This window comes from Macaca thibetana, chromosome 15 (genome assembly GCF_024542745.1).
Source record: "Macaca thibetana thibetana isolate TM-01 chromosome 15, ASM2454274v1, whole genome shotgun sequence".
NCBI classification, from domain to species: Eukaryota; Metazoa; Chordata; class Mammalia; order Primates; family Cercopithecidae; genus Macaca; species Macaca thibetana.
The window spans coordinates 76,034,911-76,056,549 of record NC_065592.1 but is presented as its reverse complement, the minus strand read 5'-3'; positions in this window follow the sequence as shown (position 1 = coordinate 76,056,549).

The following is a 21,639-nucleotide window of genomic DNA, read 5'->3' as shown; positions in this document are numbered from 1 at the left end:
ACTTAGTGCAATGCCAGCTACAGGGTCAATGTTCAATAATGGTTGTCCATTTATTATCATTGCTTTGTGCTGTGACACTATGTGAAGGCAGAAAGAAGGCTCTATGAAAATAAACACAGTTACCATTCTCCTCAGAGGTCCAGAACTGATTTCAAAGAAGATAGAAATGACGTCAGGGCGAGACAGTGAGTGAATCTTAGCTGAGTGAATGGATGGGGGATTTCAATAGATAGACAGCCTGGTACTTAGAAAAGACATTAGCCTTTACTTTCTGATATGGAGAAAAAAGAAAGAAAATACATACCTTCTACATTTTTTTTTTCTTTGAGACAGAGTTTTGCTCTTGTTGCCCAGGGTAGAGTGCAATCGGCTCACCGCAACCTCCACCTCCCGAGTTCAAGTGATTCTCCTGCCTCAACCTCCCAAGTAGCTGGGATTACAGGCACGTGCCACCGCACCCGGTTAATTTTATATTTTTAGTAGAGACGGGATTTCTTCACGTTAGTCAGGCTGGTCTGAAACTCCTGACCTGAGGTGATCCACCCGCCTTGGCCTTCCAAAGTGCTGGGATTACAGGTGTGAGCCACTGCGCCCTTCCTTGTTTTGTTTGTTGTTTGTTTGAGACAGGGTCTTGTTTTGTCACCCAGGCTGGAGTGCTGTGAAGCGATCTCAGCTCACTGCAACCTCTACTTCCCAGGTTCAAGTGATTTTCATGCCTCAGCTTCCCAAGTAGCTGGGATTACAGGCACCCGCCACCACACCCAGCTAATTTTTGTATTTTTAGTAGAGATGGGGTTTCATCATGTTGGCCAGGCTGATCTCAAACTCCTGACCTCAAATGATCTGCCCACCTTAACCTCTCCAAGTGCTGGGATTACAGGCTTGAGCCACCCCACTGTGCCCAGCCGAGCTCATACATACTCATTACTAAGCAAGAAATAATGAAAATAAATGAATTAAACATTGAATTAATGTAATTGGGAAAAGGACATCAAAATAACCCATGGAAAGCAGAGGAAGGGATGAAGTAAACACCACAAATGAAAGGATGAGAAAAACAACTAAAGAATGAACGAGTCTGGACAAGTACAACTTATGCAATACTAGAAAATCTGAAGGTGTGGAGAAAGTACTTCTAATCTCAAAGCTGGGAACATAGGAGGTTCTGGCTCCAAAAGAAACCAGAAAGAAAATCCTGGGGAAATTTGGTTTAGAAAAAAAAGTGTTCAAACAAAAATAGCTGAGGAATCATCCTCTCATTGCAGGGGCGAAAAGCTGAGTGTCGTGGTCATATTAACAGGCCCACAAAACACCCATCAACTTCAGCTTTGCGAAAGGTTGTTGATTACAAATGAGTAACTGCCAGTCTGTGAAATCTCCTGGCAACTGTGCCTGGCGTAGTCATTTCACCATTCACAGGCATTTGTATGGATCTGTTCCTCACTGCCTACCTTGTTCCAACGGAAAAACACTGAGGTCAAATTCATTCAAATTCTAATTTAATGATCAAGTGTTTATACAGATTAGTTTGAAGCAAATAAAGCCCAGATGAGTGCTTTGCACATAGTAGGCACTCAATAGGTCTTTGTTGATTAAATACTAAGAATTACTGTTTTGTCACTTTTGTTTGTTTGTTTTTGAGCTGGAGTCTCTCTCTGTCACCCAGGCTGGTGCAGTGGCACAATCTTGGCTCACTGCAACCTCTGCCTCCTGGATTCAAGGGATTGTCCTGCTTCAGCCTCCCAAGTAACTGGGACTACAGGCCTGAACCATCATGCCCAGCTAATTTTTGTATTTTTAGTAGAGGTTTCGCCAATTTGGCCAGACTGGTCTCAAACTCCTGACCTCAAATGATCCTCCTGCTTTGGCCTCCCAAAGTGCTGGGATTACAGGTATGAGCCACCATGCCCAGCCTTTGTCACATTGAAGACTGAAATGTTTAAGGGCTCTAGAATGTACAACTGAGGGGGAAATGATAGGCATGTGTCATGGGTTGAATTGTATTTCCCAGGAGATATATTGAAGTCCTAACCTCCAGTACCTCAGACCATGACCTTACTTGCACATAGGGTCTTTGTAGACATAGTTAAGACAAGGTCATAGTGGAAGATGGTCAGCTCTTAATCCAATATGACCTGAAAACATAGGGGGAGAATGCCATGTGATGATGGAAGCAGATATTGGGCTTAAACAGCTGCAAGCCAAGGAACACCAAAGATTGCTGGGGACACTAGAAGCCAAGAGAAAGACACAAAGCTGATTCTCCCCTAGGATCCTTGGGGGAGAATAACCCTGCCCTCACCTTGACTATGAATTGTAGCCACTAGAACTGTGAGAGAATAACTTTCTATTGTTTCAAGCCCCCTAGTTTGTGGTAATTTGTTACTGTAGGTCTAGGGAACTAATACAGCTTGTTTCCAAGAAGTATGTATATGTGTTTGTATATTGCTTCACACTACGTGTTACCTAGATGAGAACAAAAGAATAGAAGGGTTCATGTTTGAGAAATAATTACTGGGATTGTAGTGATTGTAGTGCGACAAAGACAAGGAAGGTGCATCAGTTATCCACTACTATAAAAATCCACTCCAGGCCAGGCGTGGTGGCTCACACCTGTAATCCCAGCACTTTGGGAGGCTAAGACAGGAGGATCACTAGAGTCCAGGAGTTTGAGACCAGCCTGGGCAACATAATGACACCCCTTCTCTACAAAAAAAAAAAAAAAAAAAAAAAAAGAAGACGAAGAACATTAGCCAATGTGGTGGTGTGCACCTGTGGCCTCAACTATTTGGGAAGCTGAGGTGGGAGGATTGCTTGAGCCTGGAAGGTTGAGGCTGTAGTGAACTGTGATCACACCACTGTACTCCAGCCTGGGCAACAGAGCAAGACCCTGTCTCAATGAATAATAAATATTCTGGCCAGATGTGTTGACTCACACGTGTAATACCAGCACTTTGGGAAGCCAAGATGAGTGGATCACTTAAGGTCAGGAGTTTGAGACCAGCCTGGCCAACATGGTTAAACCCCCGACTCTACTAAAAATACAAAAATTAGCTGGGCGGGATGGCGTGTGCCTGTAGTCCCAGCTACTCGGGAGGCTGAGGCACGAGAATTGTTTGAACACTTGAACCAGGGAGGCAGAGGTTGCAGTGAGCCAAGATCATGCCATTGCACTCCAGCCTGGGTGACAGAGTGAGACTCTGTCTCAAAAATAAATAAATAAACAAACAAAAATTAGCTGGTCGTGGTGGTGCACACCTGTAATCCCAACTAGTCAAGAGGCTGTGGCAGGAAAATCACTTGAACCCGAGAAACGGAGGTTGCAGTGAGCCTAGATCGCACCATTGCACTCCAGCCTGGGCAACAGAGTAATACTCTGTCTCCAAAATAAAAAATAAAATAAATAAATATCTGGGGGAAGAATGTTCTAGAGAGAAAAGAACAAACGCAAAGGCCCTGAGGGAGGAGTGTGCTGGAGTTTCCAAAGAAGCCATTTGCCTGGAACAGAGAGAGCAAGAAATGAAAGTTATTCAACAAGAAAGCTCAGGGAGGTAGTAAGGGTCCAGACCTTACACGGCCTAACAAACCACTGTGGCAAATGGTATTGTCCGAAGACAGCCACGACGCCCACTCCCAGTCCATAAGCTTATCTTTGACACTTCTCCAATCAAGAAGTGAGGTCCCTGTCCCCTCCACCTTTAACCAAATAGACTTCTGTGACTGTTTTGACCAACTGAGTATGGTGGAAGTGGTATTATGTGACTTCCAAGGCTAAGTCATAAAAGACAAAGCAGCTTCTGATTTGTTCACTAGGACACTCATTTTGGAAGCCTACAGCTGCCACATGGGGAATCTGACTGCCCCGAGGCCAAGAGGCTGTAAGGAAGTCCCGATTAACCCACATGGAGAAACCACTTAGGGACTTCCTGAGATGACATGGAGAGAGCAGTGCTTTATTCCCTGGGTGTCCCAACTCTAGCCATCTGACTGCACTTGCATGAGATACCTCAAGCCAAAACTATCCAGCTGAGCCCTTCTGAAGTTCCTGAGCCACAGAAGCCATGGGAGAAAATAAAGTGATCGTGGTGGTTTCAAGTAATAATGCAAGTGAGAGAGGATGATGACTTGGGCTTGCATGGTATAGGTGATGAGAATTAGTTGGATTCTGAATACAAATATTCATTTTCTAGAAATAATCTCAAACTTTTAGAAAAGTTGCAAATACAGTACAAAGATTCTTTTTTTCTGAGCCATTTGAGATGCCGCATCATTCTTGAATATTTTCATATATGTTTCCTACAATGACATATTTGCATAACCACAATATAACTTTTAAAATAAGAAAAAATCACATGACTAACATTTAATCAGATCTTATTCAATTTCCCCAAATGTTCCACTAATGTTCTTTATAACAGAAGTTATGAAATCATACAGTAAATTTTAGTTGTGTGATTTTCAAAATCACACATTGCATTCAGTTTCCATGTCTTTATTCTCTTTCAGTTCTCTTTCAAGCTGGAGTAATTCCTTAGTCTTTCCTTGACTTTTATGACCTTGACACTCTTTGTTCATTGTTTTTGTTTTTTTTTTTTTTAACTTCCCATACTATACCGACGTAATGACCTTCACACTCTTGAAGATTATAGGAAGGTTATGTTGTAGAACACCGTCTCTTTATCTGATGTTTTCTCATGATTATATTCAGCTTATTCATCTTTGGTAGAGAAAATTACAGAAGTAGTGCTGTGATTTTGTTATGTTCCATCAGATGGCATATGATTTTAACGTGTTGTATTATTGATGATGCTAACTTTGATCACCTAGTTAAGGTGGTGTCTGCAGGATCTCTCCACTGTAAAGTTACTCTTTTTCCATTTGTAATTAACAGGTATTCTAGGCCCAGCACAGTGGCTCACGCCCGTAATCCCAGCACTTTGGGGGACTGAGGAGGGAGGATTGCTCGAGCTTAGGAGTTTAAGACCAGCTGGGTAACAATTCAAAAAGATTAGCTGGGCATGGTGGCCCAGCCTATATTCTTAGCCTCTCAGGGAGTGGGTTGAGAGGGGTGCTGAGGTGGGAAGATCACTTGAGCCCAGGAGGTTGAGGCTGCAGTGAGCTGTGATCGTACCACTGCATTACAGCCTGGGCAACGGAGTAAGACCCTGTCTTTAAAAAAAAAAAAAAAAAAGTATTCTGTGAGAGGGTAGTTGAATTCAGACTTTGTAAATACCTCGTCTTTCATCAAACTTCTAATTTACTCACTATCTTACATTTATTTATATGGTTTCCTATTTTATTAAACAGGTTGTAAGCCCTTGTCATTATTACTTATTTTGATGTTCAAATCATTTAAGATTTGGCTAATGGCATCTCCTTCATGTCAGCTAGCATCTGTGTCCTTTTGGCATGTCCCCATTACTCTTTGTGCACTTCTTTACTTTCTAGCATAAGAAGGTCCAGGTTCATCTTGTACTTCTAGACCCAGCAACACATTGAGATGGCTGAGATCAACCATTTCTCCCAGAATCCCTGGTTCCCTTTAGTGGAATATGGAATTTAGAAACTCAGGCCTGTGCATTCAGTGTGCTCATTACTATTAATGTGTTGCTGCTTTAAGGCCCTCTCAGAGGACAGAGCTAAGGAACATGTAAATATGTTTGTATTCATTTACATATACGTTTACATCTACATTTATTTCTATGTTTATCTATGTATTATTGAAGCCATGAGTTTACACTGATACCTTCAATTCTGATCTAACATTCTAGGATTCATTTTCATTTTTTCCCTTCCATCCTTCACTACAATCCTAGTCTGGTCTTCTCCTCATACATTGAAGCCACTAATTTTTATTTTATTTTATTTTATTTTTTTAGAGACAGAGTCTTACTCTGTCACCCAGGCTGGAGAGCAGTGGCGTGAGCATACCTCACTGCAGCCTCTACCTCCTGGGCTCACGTGATCCTCCTGCTTCAGCCTCCCAAGTAGCTGGAACTAGAGGCACATGACATCACTCCCAAATAATATTTGTTTGTTTATTTATTTATTTATTTATTTATTATTTTTAGTAGAGACAGGGTCTTGCTGTGTTGCCCGAGTTGGTCTCAAATACCTGGGCTCGAGGGATCCTCCCACCTCAGCTTCTCAAATATTGGGATTACAGGTGTGAACCGCTACATTCAGTCTTCTTTTATTCTTATCTACCTAACACACAGTCACACATTGCTTCTGGATTTTGAGTTAGTGTCTCTAACAGACTCTCATGTCCTTCATGTATCCATATTTATGATCAATCACCCTGTGTATACCCAACCTTCCATCACCACAGCCTACCCTTTCTCCATGCAGATGTCCTCCTCACCCTACTTGGGTTACAGAATTCCCTGCCGACCACTCATCAGCCCGATATGTAGACACTCTTATCTGGCTGGGGCTCTGACACTCTGCTGGACCAGACCACCCCCTCCACAGACATCCTTCTCACCCCTTCTGGGCTCTGATCACAGACCAGGCTGCTTATCGCTATGAGCATTCTACTCACCCTGTGCAGACTCCAAAACCCTGAGCCACACTGTACTGCCCTCTATGTGGAGACATCTTCCTCACTCCAGTCAGACTCTGGTACTTGTGCCGGGCAGCTCTCCTCTGCAGATGCCCTCTTCTTGCATATATTTTAAATGTAGACCATACAGGAGTCCCTGGTGGATTCGATGGATTAAAGTGAAGGATAAAAAGAGATTTCTCCTGAGCTACTGGGAGAATAGAATTGTCATTAACTGAGATTGGGAAGACTATAAGAAAGACAGGTGTGGGTGAAAATATTAGAGTTGTTTTGGAATAAGTCAACTTCAAGATGCCTGCTGGACATCCAGGCAGAGAAAATAAGGAAGCAGGCAGATGTATAAATTTTGACCACAGGGTAGAGGTCCAGGCTGGAGATATAAATTTGAGAGTTGTCAATATGTTTAAATTTATGAGATGGTACAAGCTCACTAGGGAGCAACTTTAGATAGAGAGGAGAAGTCTGAAATCTGAGTTCTGAGGTTCTCCAACATTTTGAGGTTGGAAGATACGGAAGAAACATTGAAAAAGCTTGAAAGAGAGGGAGAGGCCAATTAAGAAGAAAATTGGGTGAGTATGATGTCATGGAAGTCAATTGAAGAAAGTGTTTCAAGAAGAATATGATTAAATGAGTCAAATTCTGCTGATAGGTAGAACTAAGAACTGATTGAAAATTACTTCTAGGCTGGGCACAGTGGCTCATGCCTGTAATCCCAGTACTTTGGGAGGCCAAGGCGGGCAGATCACGAGGTCAGGAGTTTGAGACCAGCCTGGCCAGTATGGTGAAACTCCGTCTCCACTAAAAATACAAAAAATTAGCCAGGCATGGTGGCGCCTGCCTGTAGTCCCAGCTACTTGGGAGGCTGAGGCAGGATAATCACTTGAACCCAGCAGACGGAGGTTGCAGTGAGCCGAGATCGTGCCACTGTACTCCAACCTGGGTGACAGAATAAGACTCCATCTCAAAAAAAAAAAAAAGAAAATTACTTCTAGTTGTCCAAAAACCCCTTATGAAATAAATTACATTTCATTTACAATTTATAGATTTAAAAAATGAGGATAATTTTGCCGCAAATTCCATAACTATTCAGCAGCTAAATTAGTGATTTCAAAATGTACTGGATGCATACAGGAAATGCTTTCTCTGAGGAGAAACTTCTGGGAGTAGAATTCAAATTATCCAGACAAGGGTGTTAAAGAAAAAAGAAAGATAAGGTCTAGACAAAAGTCAAGGAACAGAACAGAGAAGGTCGAACTCAGATACTACAATGTCATATCTGTTAACACTTTGTAAAAGAAACAGAAGAGGGAGCCTTAGAGCTAAGACAATTGTATTAGGACGTTCACTTGGAAGGATAAATAAGAATATCTGAGAAAGCCCTAAGAAAGACGGACAATGAGGAAGCCTGTAGAATAAGAAGATAATATTGACACATATCTTAGTCTATTCTGTGCTGCTATAACAAAATATTGAGACTGGATACTTTATAATGAAAAAGAAACATATTGGCTCACAGTTCTGTAGGCTGAGAAGTCCAAAATCCAAGTGCTAGCATCTGGTGGGAGAGAGAGAGAAAGAGACCATGCCCGAAAGCCCTTCATTAAGGCACTAAACCCACTCAGGAGGGTGCAGCCCCATGGCCCAAATACTTCCCAAAGATCCCACCTCCCAACACTGTCTCAATGGCATAAATTTCAACATAAATTTTGATGGGGATAAATGTTCAAACCCATGGCAGAACATGAATAAAACAGAATAGAAAAGCCAAAAATTTTTTAAAAATAAGAAAACTGAAAAATAAACAATGGCATCAGGAAGTCTAATAAGTGGTAAAGATGCCATCTCAAATCAACAGAGAAAAAGACCTTCTTAATAAATAGTCATATGATAAATGGGTAGCCAGTGGAAGAAGATACAATCTGTCTTAGTCTGTTTTCTGTTGCTATAACTGAATACCTCAGACTGGGTAATTTATAAAGAAAATAAGTTTGTTTAGCTCATGATTCTGGGGCCTGGGAAGTCTAAGAGCAGGGTGCCGGCATCTGGTAAGGGCCTTCCTACTACATCATAATATGACAGAGGGCATCACATGGCAAGAGAGGAAGAGCATGTCAACCTCTCAGGTCTCTCTTCTTCTTATAAAGCCACCAGTCCCATTATGGAGGCCCTACCCTGATGACTTTATCTAATCCTAATTACCTCCCAAAAGCCCCACATGCAAATGCCACCAATCTATAAATTTGGGAGTTACATTTCCAACACATGAAATTAGAAGGGCATGTTCAAACCGGAGCACCACCATATCTGTTTTTCCACTGTAAGATAAATTCCAATGGATCAAATATCTAATTTTTTGAAAGAAGTAAAGCTATATAAATGCTAGAAGAAAATATGATGAAATTTTTCTATAATCAAGAAATTGGGAAAACTTTTCTAACTCTTAATTCAATATCCAGATGCAATAAAGGAAAAGACCAAAATTTGAAGTATACAAAACAACATTTTCACATAGCAAAAGACATCATAAGCAAAATGAAAAGATAAATGACAAACCGGGATATGATTTCCAATGTATGTCATAGGCAATGGGTGAATGTCCAGTGATGTGTTCTTCCCAGGGGTGGGGGTCAGGAGGGTGTTATCGCATTTGCCAATTTCCATGGAGTAAATACTCCCACCATAGCCAATGATAACTTGCCAATGTAACATCAGCTGCACTAATGCTACATCAGCGGGACTGCAAAATTCCTAAAAATTTAACAGTCAGCACTTGCAAGCTGGCACTAGCCAGCTTCAGCACACTGCTGCAAATATTCCTAATATATGATGGGCTTCTAAAGATGGAAAAGGGAAGGAAACCCATCCTATGGAAGATAGGCAAGAGATCCAAACACTTCGCAGTTCACACACATACGCACAAAATGAAAATAAAGGACCTTTAAATATATGAAAAGATGTCAAATCTTACTACCCGTAAAATAAATGCAAATTAAAACTAAAATGAGATACCATTTTTCAAGTATCAGATTGGGAAACATCTCAAAGGTCGACAATATAATGTGTTTACAAGGCGGTGAGGAAGGAGGCACTCATATTTTGCTGGTGGGAATGCAAAAAATGGTACCATCTATAAGGAGGGTGTCAGCCTTAAGAATGAAACTGAGGTAAAATTAGTATAAATCAAAAGTTTATTTGGGCCAAATTCGAGTACTTTAATCTGGGAAATACATGTTCAAGTTGCCCTGAAATATATGCTCCAATTAGCAGAAGTTACAAGTGGGTTTCCAAAGGCAAAAACGGGGTGGTTCCTAAATTGAACATGAACTATTGGTTGGCTATACATTGTTTTTTATATCACTAATGCCAAGAACATGAATATAATGGGTGAGGGTCACATAGTGCAATTTATGATAGAATTTTAGGTAATTCATCAGCTAGTCTGGAAACTACAAGGAAGGAAAGAAAAAACTAAATGCCTTTAAGCAGGCCGGGTGCAGTGGCTCGTGCCTGTAATCCCAGTACTTGGGGAGGCTGAGGCAGATGGATCACTTGAAGGCAGGAGTTTGAGACTAGCCCGGCCAACAAGGTGAAACCCCATCTCTACTAAAAAATACAAAAATTAACCAGGTGTGGTGGTGTGCACCTGTAATTCCAGCTACTTGAGAGTCTGAGGCACAAGAATTGCTTAAACCCAGAAGGCAAAGGTTACAGTGAGCTGAGATAGTGTCACTGCACTCCAGTCTGGGTGACAGAGCAAGACTCCGTATCTAGAAAAAAAGAAAGAGAGAGAGAGAAAGAGAAAGAAAAGAAAGAAAGAAAGAAAGAAAGAAAGAAAAGAAAGAAAGAAAGAAAGAAAGAAAGAAAGAAAGAAAGAAAGAAAGAAAGAAAGAAAGAAAGAAAGAAAGAAAGAAAGAAAGAAAGAAAGAAAGAAAGAAAGAAAGAAAGAAAGAAAGAAAGAAAGAAAGAAAGAAAGAAAGAAAGAAAAAAAGAAAGAGAAAAAAGAAAAGAGAGAGAAAGAGAGGCCGGGCGCGGTGGCTCAAGCCTGTAATCCCAGCACTTTGGGAGGCCGAGACAGGCGGATCACGAGGTCAGGAGATCGAGACCATCCTGGCTAACACGGTGAAACCCCGTCTCTACTAAAAAATACAAAAAACTAGCCGGGCGAGGTGGCGGGCGCCTGTAGTCCCAGCTACTCGGGAGGCTGAGGCAGGAGAATGGTCTAAACCCGGGAGGCGGAGCTTGCAGTGAGCTGAGATCCGGCCACTGCACCCCAGCCTGGGCGACAGAGCAAGACTCTGTCTCAAAAAAAAAAAAAAAGAAAAAAGAAAAGAGAGAGAAAGAGAAAGAAAAGAAAAGAGAGAGAAAGAAAGAAAGAGAAAAATAAATTGCCTTTAAGCAGCTGCCCTGGTGAGGGAGAGGATGACACCTGGGAAGGGGGCGGGGGCAGGCCTGTGATTGAAGACTCATTCTTTTTTTTTTTTTTTTTTTTCTTTTCAAGACAGAGTCTCACTGTGTCACCCAGGCTGGAGTGCACAGGTGCGATCTTGGCTCACTGTAACCTCCGCCGCCCGGGTTCAAGTGATTCTCCTACCTCAGCCTCCAGAGTAGCTGGGATACAGGCACCTGCCACCACACCCGGCTAATTTTTGTATTTTTAGTGAAGACAGAGGTTTCACCATGTTGGCCAGGCTAGTCTTGAACTCCTGACCTCAGGTGATCCACGTGCCTTGGCCTCCCAAAGTGCTGAGATTACAGGCATGAGCCACCATGCCCAGCCTGGTGCAATGGCGCGATCTCGGCTCACTGCAACCTCCGCCTCCTGGCCTAATAAATTTTGCATACCTCACATTCTTCAGACTGCTCTGAGCTACTTTTCTTTCTCAAGGGAAATTTGGCAATATCTAGCAAAATTTTATATACCATTTGTCAATTGATCCATCTATCTCAAAAATACAAAAAGACATATACAGAAAGTTATTCAGTAAGCACTACTTTTAATAGTAAGAGACCAGAAACATCCCCAAAGTTCATTCAGCACAGAATGATTGAATAAACTAAGATTTACTAACATAGTAAAATATGCATTTGTAGAACCCATAAGAAGTATCTCTGTGGCATGATAGCCACTGAATAAAGTAGGGTGGCAAAAAATGAAGGTAATATCCTACCATTTAACTAAAGAGAGAAGAGGATATGAATATATCCTTATATTCACATTTTTTAAAACAGAAGAACAAGCTAGGCAACGTGGCTCATAGCTATAATTCCAGCATTCTGGGAGGCTGAGGTAGGTGGATCACCTGAGCTCACGAGTTGGAGACCAGCCTGGGCAGCATGGTGAAACCCCGTCTCTACCAAAAATACAAAAATTAGCCAGGCATGATGGTGTTCATCTGTAGTCCCAGCTACTCAGGAGGGCGAAGTGGGAGGATGGTTTGAGCCCAGGAGGCAGAGAAATAGAAAAATAAAATGAAAATGAACAGCAAAAAACCCTGATTACCAGGCCGGGCACAGTGGCTCACGCCTGTAATCCCAGCACTTTGGGAGGCTGAGGCAGGCGGATCACCTGAGATTGAGAGTTTGAGACCAGCCTGACCAACATGGAGAAACCCCATCTCTACTAAAAATACAAAAGTAGCCAGGCATGGTGGTGCATGCCTGTAATCCCAGCTACTCAGGAGGCTAAGGCAGGAGAATCGCCTGAACCCAGGAAGTAGAGGTAGCAGTGAACCAAGATCGCACCATTGCACTCCAACCTGGGCAACAAGAGCAAAACTCCATCTCAAAAAACCAAAAACAAACAAACAAACAAAAACCCTGATTACCTCTAGGAGGAGAAGGGAATAGAGCTGAGGCACAGGGATGGAGGCCATGTGTCTCTGAAGATTTCACTTTGTTAATTGCGCAACAAGGTTTCCTCCCTCCTTCCCTTCCCTTCCCTTCCCTTCCTTCCTTCCTTCCTTCCTTCCTTCCTTCCTTCCTTCCTTCCTTCCTTCCTTCCTTCCTTCCTTCCTTCCTTCCTTCCTCTCTCTCTCTTCCTTGCCTGCTTTCATCTCTTTCTCTTTTTCTTTTTCTCTTTCTCTTTCTTTCCCTTCCTCCCTCCCTCCGTTCCTTTCTTTTTCTTTCTTTTTTTTTCTTTTTTTTTTTTTTTTTTTTTTTTTTTTTTTTTTTTGAGAAAGGGTCTCGTTCTGTCACCCAGGCTGGAGTACAGTAGTGCAATCTTGGCTCACTACAGCCTCCACTTCCTGGGCTCAAGTGATCCTCCCACCTCAGCCTCCTGAGTAGCTGGGATTATAGGCACGCACCACCATGCCTGGCTAATTTTTGTATATTTTGTAGAGAAGGAGTCTCACTATGTTGCCTAGGCTAGTCCCAAACTCCTGAGGTCAAGCAATCCACCCCCTTTGGCTTCCCAAAGTGCTGGGATTACAGGTACGAGCCACCTCGTCCGGCCCATTTTCTAAAACATTTTAAAAAGCAACTCCTGAAAGTCAAAGACAAAATAAAACAAATGAACCTGGTTGTGTAATGACTGGTTCTATTTTTATAAATTGTGACTGCTCTCTGATTAGCTCATAGAAATCTAAGTACAGGTAGTAGCTTCCTTTGGAATGGAGGTAACTCATGTTCTGAAGTTTTTTCTCTTGGAATTTTCTACAAATCTCACATATCTATTTTTGGCATTCCTGACATGTCAAATACCGTAACGTTGGCCATACAGCATACTTCCTTGGTTAGTTTCTCTTAGCCTGAGGCATTGCTTGTCCTCTGATATAAAACATCCCCCACCGTAGCACTGACTTCCCTCCAGAAATGAGACATCACTTTATCCTAATAATGTCCCTTTAATTCTGAGGCTGTGGTCCATCCAGGGCATTTCTATCCCAGATCCCAGGTATAATGTGTTAACAGAAAAAAACAAGCTGTAAAAGATTTTAAAGAGGTTTAATCTGAGCTAATATGTGTGACCATGGCCCCTAGAAATACAGTCTCAAAGCAGTCCTGAGGAAGTGAGCCCAAGGTAGTCAGTTATAGTTTGGTTTTAGACATTTCAAGGAGACAGGGGTTACAGGCAAAGACAAACCAATACATGGAAGATACATATTGGTTTGGCCGGAAAAGGTGAGATATCTTGAAGCAGAAGCTTACAGGTCGTAGGCGGACTCAGATATTCTTTAATTTGCAATTGGGCTGGGCACAGTGGCTCATGCTTATAATCCCAGCACTTTGGGAGGCCAAAGCAGGAGGATGGCTTGAGCCCAGGAGTTCAAGACCAGCCTGGGCAATCTAGTGAGACTCCATCTCTACAAAAAATTAAAAAATTAGATTAGTGTGGTGACATGTGCCTGTAGTCCCATCTACTCGGGAGGCTGAAATGGGAGGATCACTTGAGCCTAGGAGGTCAAGGCTGCAGTGATCATACCACTGCACTCTAGTCTAGGTAATGAAATGACCCCTGTCTCAAAAAAAAGAAAAAAGAAAGAAAAAGAAAAAGAAAAATCGGAATTGGTTGAAGGAGTAAAGGTTTGTCTAAAAATTTGAAGTCCACAGAAAGGAACATTTAAGTCAAGATAAGAAAGTCTAGGTCAGAGTGACCTGCAGGGGTTTGTGACTTAACGTCGGGCATAGCCTCAGGTCTTGTTTATAATTTGGTATCTTATTCTCACAGAGTCCCTCTCGTTAAGTCTCATGATCTCTATTTTAACACAAATGCTGAGCATTTGTTTTGTCTAAACTGCAAAAGCAAGGGAGTATAATGAGGCATGCCTGACCTCCCATCCTGTCATGGCCAGGGACTCAGTTTTTCAGATTTCTCTTGGCCAAGAAAGGGTCCAATCCATCAGTTGGGGAGCTTAGGATTTTATTTTTAGTTTACAAAGGTAATCATTTACTCCCATGAGGGTAATCATCCTCCTTGAAATTCAAGGGTTTCCTGGATCACAGGATCTGCAGTTACACACAGCTGAGTTTGGCTTTCACAGGCTGAGTGACCTTGAGCAAAATAATTAACCTATTTTAACTTCACCAGCCTATCTTTATGAAACAGGGGAATGATAATACCTACTCTATGGGGTTGTTGCAAGATTTAAATAAGATTATATACGTGTCAAAGGACAAAATTACAGCAAATTTAAAGATCGCAGCTGGTTTTATTTGTGATTCTAGACTTGGACAACACTTCTTTCTATAAAATAGAATAAGTGTTCCCAGGAGCTGAGAAGGGGCTGGCTTACAGACAGGGTAAGGTGAAGAAAGCAGAGGCAAAGAACGGTGTGTACCAGGCATTGCAAAGCTGCTTTCCTGTGGGGTGGAGATAGAACAATAGAAAAAGAACGGGTTAGTTAACATCAGGTTACTGCAGGCTACTTCTTTTAGGTAGGAATTAAAGCAGAAGGCACTTCATTATCCTGCCAATTGAAGACTGGCCTATTTGGAAAATCAGCTGTTATCTCTTCGGATTTCTAGGAAAGTCAGATAACAACTTAGTTTGGGTTTGGTGACATGGATGTGGAACTTCAGCATTTGGTTTTTAGTCTGGTCTGCTGGGGCCTAGTGCAGAAACAGTCTAAAACAATGACCTCTTATGTTTTTTATTTAGCATGTGTAAAATGCTAGGTACATATTGGTTGCTCCCTCTCTTTTTTTTGCTCTGCTTATCTTGTCTTCTCTCCTTTCTTCCCACCTTCTTTTCAATGTGGTAACAAGTGTTATTTAAAAAAAAAGCAAAGGATAATCTAAATCTGCAGACAATTTTTAAAAATATGAGTATCTCTTTTCAGTCAATATTTGCAACTTCCACCTCATTAAATATTCTCTCACAGCAGAATAAGGTGGCAAAGAAATGAAGTGCAAATTAGCCTAAGGTAGCTGCCTCCTCATCCTGGTTTCATCACTGATTAGCTCTACGGACCTAGGTGAGCACTTGACCTTTCTGATCCACGCTTTTCTCAACAGCACAATGAAGATCATGCCTGTCACAGAGGGGCAGTGAGGTTCCTGTTGCTGGCATGCCCTATCATTATGTAAATAGAGGGCCTGTCTACAAATAATCTCCTCAGGCAAATTGCGTAATTTGACATTGAAGTTATCCTTCTCTTTACCTCTCTCCCCCATCTTCGGCTCCAGGTTTTAAAGACTGCTATTAAAAGACAAATACGTTAGCACATTAAGATATTATCACCTAGCAATAACTTTTTAAAAGTTAATTAATCATATTAGTCATAGCAGACAGCAGAGTCACTATGCTTTGGGCACAGGGAGGTTGGGACTTGGATGGGATTGTAAAGGAATCCGGAATACTTTGGCTCTCGGCTCATGATGCTCTCAAAGAAAACTGTATAGAAAATGGGGGAAGGAGCCTCCAGACAAACCCTGCCCTCTCTGCAGTTTTGTTTCGGGCTTGTAATTCACTTTTCCTGAGAATGTCATGGAATCTGTGGATAAGCAGGTGAAAAACCACTCTTATCAAGTGTGGAGGGAAAAGAAAAGGTTTTGTTTGTTTGTTTGTTTTGAGACAGTCTTGCTCTGTCACCCACGTCAGTGCAAACACGGCTCACTGCAGCCTCAACCCCCTGGGCTCAAGTGATTGATTGTCTCACCTCAGTCTCTCCAGTACCTGGGACCACAGGTGCATGATACCACACCCAGCTAATTTCTAATTTGGTAGCAGTGGCGTCTTGACGTGTTGCCCAGGCTGGTCTCGAACTCCTGAGTTCAAACAGTCTGCCTGCCTTGGGCTCCCAAAGCGTTGGGATTACAGGCGAGAGCCACTGAAAAAAGATACATTTTTTATCAGAGAAATCTGAACCCCTTTACATTATCAGGCCCAGAGAGGCATTGGGATGTAACTGTAGTCACATCTCACTCCTTCTCGAGCTAAATAATGATCTCTTGAAGTCTCTTGCTATGCAGACTCTAAACTAACTGATGCCAATTAGCCATAAAATGCCATACACCCTACAGTTCAACAAAGTCTAGCCAATCACAAACCACTGTTATTTCTGTAAACCAATGAGAATTCCTAATGATCAACTTCGTAAGCGCCCCCTCTCCTGATTCGTCTTATATTCTTTAAAAATTTGAGGCTCTCTTTTTTTTTCTTGGGTGCACTCCCCAAGGCAACTTGAAAGTGTGTCCCAGGCTGCAGTTCTCAACCTTGACCCCAATAAACTCGCTATAGCAATTTTGCCTCAGCTTCTTCCTTTCAGGTCGACACAAGCATTAATTGGCAAGAAGAAAGAAAGAGAGAGAGAGAGAGAAAGAAAGAGAGAGAGAGAAAGAAAGAAAAGTGACTCTGTTAGAAGCTAGGCTGTGTGCAGTGGCTCACGCCTGTAATCCCAGCACTTTGGGAGGCCGAGGCAGGTGGATCACTTGAGGTCAGGAGTTCGAGACCAGCCTGGCCAACATGGTAAAACCCCATCTCTACTAAAAATACAAAAATTAGCTGGGCATGGTGGCGGACACCTGTAATCCCAGCTACTCGGGAGGCTGAGGAAGGAGAATCACTTGAACTCAGGAGGTGGAGGTTGTAGTGAGCCAAGATCACGCCATTGCACTCCAGCCTGGGCAACAAGAGTGAAACGCAAAAAAAAAAAAAAAAAAAAAAAAAAAAAAAAAAAAATGCATCTGGCCTAAATATCTCAGCTGGAGTCTCCTGCAGGAAAGACCCACTGTGACTAATGGAGCCCCGAAGTGGGGATAGAAGGTCGTGGTTGAGAATTCTAAGTTGCTGTGAAGATGCCAGGCCCAGTTGGAGATCAAATTGAGGGGAGGGTGGCACAAATAGAACCAGGAGGAAAGTCATAAAACGACGGACAGGGAGGGGACCTGAAATAGGAGTTAAGCCTGGTGATGCCTGGGTCTCGGACCCCACCCTGGATGAAGGCTGCCTCCAGCGTGTGTTGCAGTTCCTGAGTTGCACAGAAGGGGGCGCCATTCCTGTATTATTTCTCCCAACCTAAATCCGGTAATGCAGCTCTTAGTTGTACCTATCTTAAAAGCTTTCTGCAGTGTTTTTGTTGTTGTTGTTGTTGTTGTTGTTGTTGTTTTGAGACGGAGTCTCACTCTGTCACCCAGGCTGGAGTGCAGTGGCACGATCTGGGCTCACTGCCTTAGCCTCCCAAGTAGATGGGATTACAGGTGCCTGCCACCACGCTCGGCTAATTTTTGCGTTTTTAGTAGGGACGGGGTTTCAACATGTTGGCCAGGCTGGTCTTGAACTCCTGACCTCAGGTGATCCACTCGCCACCGCCTCCCAAAGTGCTGAGATTACAGGCGTGAGCCACTGCGCCCGACACATTTTACAGTTTTGAGAGCACTATCTCATTTCATCCTTGGACCAACCAAGCAATGATTAGGGGTAGGCCCTGTTATCCTTGTTCTACAGATAGAAAACTGAGAGACAGCCAGCTTAAGCGACAGTGTCAGACAATTTGGTAATTCGTTTGGTTCCTGACCAGTGCTTTTCCCACTCTGCTGTCTAGCATAAAACAGGGTTGTCAAGGACAACTGGGAAATGAACACAGACCCCAGAGCTCCCTGACAAAATGAAAGAAGACACACTCCTTTATCCACTCCATACGATAGATGGCCTTGGGTATGCTGCTGCTCTCAGGAGGTTTGGAGATCAAACTGAGTCTGCTCCTAGGTTCCAAACGCAATTAAATTTAGCTTTGTTGGGTCATTCTGTGGTCAGGCTGTAAGTTCAGCTTGGTAAAGGGGAAGGAAGAGAATAAGCAGAAGCTGTGGGTTGGGCACCTGTCCTTTTGCCTGCTCAGTGCCTCTCTTCTTGTGGACGTAAAGACACCCATGTAAGCCCTCGTGGCTACAAGCTGGGAAAACTATAAAATGATTGCCTTTTCAAAATTTTTTAATTGACAAATAAAAATTGTATATATTTATGGTGACCCACATGATATTTGATATACATCTACATTGCGGAATGGCTAAATCAATCTAATTAACATATACATTACCTCACATTTCTTTTTTGTGTGGTGAGAACACTTAAAATTCACTCTTAGCAATGTTCTAGTATACAATACATTGTTACTAACTACAGTCTCCTCTCTTGAACTTCTTCCTCCTGTGACATGAGCCACTATGCCTGGCCTCCTCTTTCCCTTTGTTTCTCTTGTTATTTTCTTTTTTTGAGACAGGGTCTCGCCGTGTCACCCAGGCTGGAGTGCAGTGGTGCGATCTCAGCTCCCTGCAACCTCCACCTCCCAGGTTCAAGCGATTCTCCTGCCTCAGCCTCCCAAGTAACTGGGATTAGGGGTAAGCCACCGCGCCCAGCCTCCCTTTTGTGTCTCTTTTACTTTTCCTTGACCCCCTGCCTCCAACCCTGTCCTTCCCTTAGAAAATGACATCTGATCACCCAAGCCGGATGTCCTGCACCCTCAGCATTGCTGCCAAGAGAGATCTTCCTAAAATGCAGATCTGCTCAAGTCATTCGCCTGCTTAAAAGTTTCTGTATTCCCTGGATCTGTGGGGAGAAAGATAGCTTGGCATTCCAGGCCCTTTGTTTTCCCTTTTTTTTTTTTTTTTTTTTTTTTTTTGAGACAGAGTCTTGCTCTGTCTCCCAGGCTGGAGCACAGTGGTGCAATCTCGACTCACTGCAACCTCTGCTTCCCGGATTCAAGCAATTCTCCTGCCTCAGCCTCCTGAGTAGCTGGGATTACAGGTGCCCACCACCACACCTGGCTAATTTTTGTATTTCTAGTAGAGACAGGATTTTGCCATATGGGACAGGCTGGTCTCGAAACTCCTGACCTCAAGGTAATCCTCCTGCGTTGGCCTCCCAAAGTGTTGGGATAACAGATGTGAGCCACTGTCCCCAGCCCCAGGCCCTTCATTTTCTGACACTCTGCCACATTCTCCTTCCTTCCAGCCTCCCACACTGCTCACAGGGCCCATGGAGTTTCATGCCCTCTTACCTTCCATAGTTTATGCCCTATGTCTGATTCTCCTGCTCCCCTTCTTCATCTCACCAACTTTGATTCATCTAGAGTCTCGCCTTCTGGGAAGCTTGCTCTATTCTTTTCCTTAATCTGATTAGGCATCCCTTCTCTGTGTCCCTAGCGGACCCTGTTCATACTTTGTGGCATTTGCCAAATTACACTGCAATAACAATTCCAGACTGCAAATTCCAGTCTACTTCTCCATCTTTAGTTCCTTTCAACATGTGATTTGTGAACTCCTTGTTTCAGAATCACTTGGGGAGTTTAAACACAAGATCCTGGGACATACCCCAGACCCACCAACTCCGAATCTTTGCAGGGCAGAGCCTAGGAGTCTGCATTTTAAAACTTTCTCAGTCAGGGCAATGGCTCATGCCTGCAATCCCAGCACTTTGGGAGGCTAATATGGGCAGACTGTTGAGCCCAGTGGTTCAACACCAATGTGGGCAACATGACGAAACCCTGTCTCTACAAAACAAAAATTAGGCGTGGTGGCTCCCGCCTGTGGTCCCAGCTACCTGGGAGGCTGAGGCAGGAGGATTACCTGAGCCCACGAGGTCAAGGCTGCAGTGAACCAAGATTGCACCACTGCACTCCAACCTGAGCAAGGTCAAGTTTAAGAACTACCACACTAGACATGAAGTGGCTATATATTCTTAGACCTTTAGCATCTACCATAAGCACACAGAGAATGGATTCTGAATGAAAGAGTCTAGAGCTTGAAAGGGAACTGAAATTTAAAAATAAAAAGTGTGAAATGATGGCTGGGCGCGATGGCTCATGCTTGTAATCTCAGCACTTTGGGAGGCTGAGGTGGGCGGATCACGAGGTCAGGAAATCCGGACCACCCTGGCTAACACGGTGAAACTCCGTCTCTACTAAAAATACAAAAAATTAGCCGGGCGTGGCGGCACGCGCCTGTAATCCCAGATACTCAGGAGGCTGAGGCAGGAGAATCGCTTGAATCTGGGAGGCGGTGGTTGCAGCGAGCCGAGATCGCGCCACTGCACTCCAGCCTGGGAGACAGAGGGAAACTCCGTCTCAAAAAAAAAAAAAAAAAAAAAAAAAAAAAAAAAAAAAAAGCGTGAAATGAGCAGCATAACGTTGGAATGTAAGGTGAATATTTCCTGCTAAGATTCCAGTTGCCATCAGGCGGCGCTGTGTCAACACAAATGCTTTTACCTGAAGGGAGGAGGAAGAAGTTTGGTTGATTTACTGGAATTCAAGCCTCAAATACTGCATAATTGAATTTATTTTTTCTTACTCAGTTTGTCTGCAATTGTCCCACTTGTGTGAATACATTAATCTTTTTTTTTTTTTTTTTTTCTTTTTCACCTAGCCCAGAACAAATCTGAGTAAATTGATTTATTAAGGTATGAAGCCTTAGACAAGAAAAGCTGGGGCAGGAGGCTGGTGGCAGCAGAGAGCTGGGCAGGTAATGAAGGAGAGGAGAAGGAAATTAGCAATGACCCTTATTTCCATCTTCAGTGAGGAAAAGCTGCTCCCTGCCAGCACTGCCTGTTGTGAAATTACCCAAGCATTCAAATGAATATGTCATTTCAGTGAGAGGGTGGAGCCATCCTGTAATTTCTGTTAGTCATCCAGTTTCCTTTACAGGTTGTTAAGTGCCTCATGAGTAACCTTTGAATGTCGTTTCTCTAACAAACCAGTCTGAAAGCCTGAATCTTTCTTCTGGGCTGAGTACTTTATTCTTCTGAGGTGTGGGAAGTGAGGCACAGCAAAGGCCTGGGGCCCTGCACACAACTCCTTCTCCTCCTCCTCCCTCCCCCTCCCTACAGGGCATCCCTGTGTACAGAACTGATAGAGCTGGCCTGGCCACTGGGCAGACTATCAGGCCAGGCCAGAACTGGAGGCTGAGTCGGTTTCCTCCTGGCAGGACAGAGCTTTCAGCCAGAGACCTTCTAGGAGGGAGGCAGGGGGAGGGTTTGCAGTCTTCCCAACTCTGGGTAAACAGAGAAGTGTGGTGGACAGGAAAAAGGACCTGTACTCCCAGCATAGGCCCAATCTCACTGAAGAGGCGCTCTTTAAAGGCATCACACAATTTAAGAACAATGCATAGTCGAAATAACTATTAATTTCTGAATGACCAAGTAT